We start from the raw sequence: 5,315 nt of genomic DNA, 5'->3' as shown, positions 1-5,315 counted from the left end.
TACTCAAGTTTCCGTCCAGGGTTTTCCTGAAAGTTTTGCTTTGACAGTGAATTCATTGAATAGAGAGGCAAACATGTGTTGTTTATGTTTATTTGAGTGATGGCTAGATCTTTTTGTAATCCCAGCCATCTAAAGTTGGGATTCACCACAATTCTTCTCATCCCCTCCTATGGCCTTGGAAATACTTTCAACACTTTATCTGTGACATTTTGCATTCCCTGGGACTTGATTAAAGCTTTCGTCACTTTATTGATTGTGCTCTAATCTTAAGTCAAGAGAAATGTTCTTTCCACGACCACCTTATTATTGCGAAACGGTTCCATTTTCAGCCTATGATACTCTCTTGCTGAGAGGAGTGCAAGTTCTCTTGCTTTTATCGCCAGCAGATGTAGGCATACTTGTGGTTTCGTTCATACGAAATATGGAATGTGTAATTCTATAAAACCTCATGAGCCTATCTCCATCACCTTCTTTTTACTGCATCATTCGCATTCAAAAGCAGTAGACCAACACCTCTACCCTGGAACCGCTGTAATTGTACAAAATCATCATCTGCAACTTCTTTTGATGTTTCTTCCAAATTCGTTAATGGAGGTAGACCATGTTCTATTTCTTCATGCATGTTCTTTGCAGGCAAAAAGAAGAATCGCTGTACAAAAATGAAATGAAAATTATTAAAATCAATATTTTCTTTTCACTGATATTATTTCTCTATAAATTTAGACCAAAGGACGTTAATTACTTACTAACGAACCACTTTTTATTCATCTGCTAATGAAAGAAAATTACTACCCCACAGGTTGTCCAGTTTCAATTTAGAAGTGTTTTCATGTTAAAGTACATGGTTGTAAAAATGGAAAACAATGTAAAGCAAAATCAGAAAAATGCCATTCTCTTTTTACCCTAATTTTAAGATAAAAGTCTTACTTTAGTGCATTTTCTTGTAACGGCACTTATGGGTTTTTTTGTTCAGGCAACATTTTTGTCAGCATTTCCAATGAAACCATAACATTGTTTTTCAGAAATAAGTGAATCTTCCATGTAGCCATCTTCTTTTTGTTGCTAAGTCTTTAGTTTCCAGTTCTAACGGAGGATGATAATCTTCATGCTGTCAAACCTGATAAAACAAACCAAAATAACAAACTTCAAATTAACAGAATTAAAATCATTTTCTTATTTGGTAAATGTGTAGAAGAAATATACTACCTAAGTGGAGAATTTTGGCGCAGACAAAATTTTGGCGCAATTGGTGTAAAATGCTAAAAATGACCAAATTATTTCTGTGTATTTTTGTTTTGATTGTTTTTAAGTAAAAGGTCGCATGATTATATCAAATTATTTTAATTTTGGATGTTTCAAGTTTCATATGATCTCACTGTTTATTAATATAAGGCAATAATTTATTCTGACTTTTAAACTGAAAAAAGGTCTATGACATTTTTGAAAAATTAAAACTGCCGCCAAAATTTCTCCACTAAAGGTATATTTTTTTCTTACCTTCTTGCTTCAAAAATCCTGAAACCAGTAACGCTTTTGTCTCAATGTCAAAGAATTCTTTCACCTCTTGGAACTTATCCTCAACCTTCTTTAGGGCGTTTTTGTTACCAGTTTTGATAGCATTGGAGAAAGAGGGTTCCAGCATCCGCAGTCGATTCTTTATTAAAGAAGATTTTCAATGCAGACTAAAAGAAATGAAAAATCTCTAGTTAATTACCTAAAAAATAGATAATGATATAAATAGAAAATCACGATCCAATTAAATCAAATCACATTTTAAAACTGTGCTTACTTCATATCCAGTTTTCTTATAGCATGCCAGTCTTCAAATTTCGGGATTATTCCTTTAACCGTTCTTCTACTGTCTCCCATTCAGCTCGAGCAAACTGCACGTTCTTGACCTTTCCTCCGTCAACTGGTCTCCTCCAAAGAATGTAAACCTTTTCCCAGTTTCGTCTTGTATTCCATACCTAAATTATGAATAGGTAAATGACATATAAATTTCTTTGCCATACTTTTATTCCGTTTCCTGTTTTTTTTTTTTTGTTTTTTTGTATACATCTTATTCTAAATTGTCAATCTTATTGGAAAACACCTACTGTGAAGTATAGTCTATAGTTTACCTTTCTTGTATTCGTTCAATGATTTCCATCATGTCCTCGTGGCGGTTTCATTCAGAGCATACGTTCCCAATGGAATCTAGGATAAAAATACTTGACTGTAAATGATAGAAATATTGCCACCAAAGTTTCACAAAACGTTAGAATTAGGATTAAAGTTATTGGAGCTAAAATCTGAAAGCATTTTATTTTATTTTATTAATAAAATCACTGATTATCAAATGGAGAAACAGCAGTATGATAAGTAAACCTGTCAGATTTCTTTGCCCTTTCTTCAGACTATTGATGATCAATATGATGAAAAATAACATTTAAAGACACTCATTGATGGAATATTTAACCAAAATTCTTGCTGCAATGATTATAAATTCTTTTTCAACTTCTTCAGGTCCTGTTGGTTGGCAGAAAATTTTCTGGTGCAACATCCTTCATTTCTCGTGTTTCGAACATTGCTCAAATGACTTCCTTGACCTTAAAAATATTGTAAATTCTTTTTTTATTCATTTTTTTTGAATGAATTGAAATTGATGTTTTGATTCATCTTCTTGGTTGAGATTTAACATTTTTAGAAGTTACCTTTTCTTATTGCAAACATGTTGAACCATGAAACGATTGTTTTTGTTTGTGAGTGTTTGATGGGATGGATTGACTTCAGCATCCAATTGTCACCAATGAATTGTAGAGAAACCCCGCATTCCCCTTTCTTGACAGCATCTTCTCTGTATATAACAGAAAAACTTTCCTTAGGTTTTATACTAATTATGTTACGTTATTTATGATGAGATATATTCATAGGCGTAGCGAGATACCCTGAAAAATTTATGAGGGAGTGTAGTGTTTATGACATATTCACTATCTTTTGATAAAACAAAGACAATAATTACAGTGTCATAAAAACTGCCCCCATCCATAAACTTTGCTCGGGTATCTCGCTGGCCTATGATATTTATATGAGAGAGAGTAGTGTATTTTTTGTTGTGTTTTTTGACTCACAAAGAATTGTTAATTTTTGCTATTTATTTTTGTTAGTTCTTTCATTTTTCTAGCAAATTTACCTCAATACATTATAAAAATCTTTATAATTTTACCTCTTTCTTTCCATTCAAAACTTTAGAGTCGTGATCATTTCCCATTTCAACTAATTTTTTTCTGATTACGGTAGGATGCGTAGACATTTTCATTTTGGATAGCACTTCCTGCCCTAACATAAATTTAACGTAATATCTATTAAATTCTCTCTGTTCAGGAAAAAGAGCGTTCTGTCATTATCATTGAGACTTCTTTAGATTGTTTATCTAGGATATTAGAATTTAGGTTTCCTTGTTTTATATCATAATATAATGGCATGTTTTGGTTTTGTCTGCTGTATATTCTAGCTAAGTATGTTGCGGACGAACGATTATCTCTTTATGTATTTTATGATCAAAGTAAATTAAAGAACACTTTATACCTTTCTTAGTAAACCACATGACGAAAGAACAAGCCATTTTTGTGTCTCAGAGCACTAAGCTTTTGGTTATGTGATGAAACTACTGCATTGCATATTTGTGTTGTAGAAAAGGTATCATCTTTTGTGATTTTGAAGATGACTTTTGTTAAAGTTGGAATTTTCTTTGAAAACTCTTCCATTACAGATGCAACTCCAAGATTTTTTAATTGACTTTGCATCAGTTCTTGTCAAAATTGAATTTGTTGAAATAGATGAAATATCAGTAAGTTCTTCCAAGCAAAGTTTTATGAAACACTCAGTCAGATGATCTTTGTATTCTGGAAGTTTGATGAGAGTCATCACAGCCTCTGGAATTGATAGATTAGTAAGGATCAAACAATGTAATTAGAATCAACTTTTCGCCCTGATGGTCTAGTGGTATGATAATCATGCTTAGGTATGATTGGCCCAGGTTCGATTCCTGGTTAGGGCAAATTATTGTTTGTGATCTTAATTAACATTTTAATAGACTAGTAATACAAAAAAGTTAGGGTAAGACCAATTTGTTGTTCTACAGGCCTGGCCGCTTTCAAAAACAAAAAAATAATAAGAAGAACTTTTTATAACAATTAAAATATCTTTAACACATGATTTGAGGAAATCATGCTAAAAGCTGAACATTTATCCCCTCTAAATGTAATAAGTTGTACTTTAAGGTCAGAAACTTTGGCAGTTTCACAGTTTAAACACCACTGATTGTACAAACTAGATAATGTTTAAACAAGGTTAGCATTAATAACGAAAAAAATGACTCTTCTGCGAAAGTTTATTCCCACGAAAAATCTTTAGAAGGGCTATGTATCTGTGAAAGTTTTTTCCGCAAAATGCAAATTATTTGTGCTTTTTTCCAACCTGCGAAAATTTCTGACTTTAAAGTATACATTTTACTATTGGCGACTTAAATTCTTTCATTTTCCTTAGAGATTTATGCAAAAACCATGAAATTAAAATTTTACTGACAAACCAACCAAAACATATAAATCCGCAACCTGCTTGTTAAATAACAAATTTAATTTGTCTCGCCTTATAATTATAGATTTATGATTGATGATACCTTTCTGCATTTTCAGGGCAATCAATTTCACGACAATTGCTTCCATGTTGTTCAAGATTCTTGTTTTTGTTGCACCACTTTCAACAGTCTGAACAGTCACCTAATGATAATATTTAAAGAAAATATTAATTGAGAAGAGCATTCAGTAAACAAATATCATGATATCACAATGAAGTGCTGACTTTTGCATTGTTATTGTAACAGCAAGTAAGAATAATTTATATCACACTATTCTACACAAGTACAGTAACAACTTATTTTAAAAATGTTTGTGATGAGTAACTTTTAAAATATTATGTTCAATATTTTTTCATTTTAGGCCAAAATGCATGTTACTAATCTTTATATGAAAGTTGTTGTTTAGTTTAAAGTTTTGCCAACCTTTACTTGTTTATAGCCAATGCTTTTTTCCATAAGTTTTCTTTGTACTTGGTTCAGTTACTGTGTTTCCCTATAAAAAATCAGATATTAATCAGATATATTTAAATCATTTTAAATACTTGAAATATTCTACTTTATTTACATTAATTTTGGTGAGATTAAATTTTGCGAAATCACAAGTTTTTGTCCTTTTCACAAAAAATTGTCTCGAGAAATCATTGTCAAAACCATGTAATTTTTGCTAAAACACATGTTTCTACTTTTTTATCAGCAT

The 5,315-nt window shown here is 31.4% G+C and overlaps 1 long non-coding RNA gene across 1 annotated transcript; it reads right to left on the bottom strand.

The window, feature by feature from the left end:
* Positions 1–3,787: 3,787 nt before the first annotated feature.
* On the bottom strand, positions 3,788–5,069 carry LOC136819293 (uncharacterized). The gene is made up of 3 exons (XR_010848419.1): positions 5,042–5,069; positions 4,661–4,760; positions 3,788–3,914 (listed from the first exon to the last, which is right to left on the bottom strand). It is a non-coding gene; the product is annotated as an uncharacterized lncRNA (long non-coding RNA).
* Positions 5,070–5,315: the final 246 nt, after the last annotated feature.

The sequence above is a fragment of the Clytia hemisphaerica genome, unplaced genomic scaffold (genome assembly GCF_902728285.1).
Source record: "Clytia hemisphaerica strain Z4C2 unplaced genomic scaffold, Clytia hemisphaerica genome assembly, whole genome shotgun sequence".
Lineage (NCBI taxonomy): Eukaryota > Metazoa > Cnidaria > Hydrozoa > Leptothecata > Clytiidae > Clytia > Clytia hemisphaerica.
This window is presented reverse-complemented; position numbering and strand designations above follow the sequence as displayed.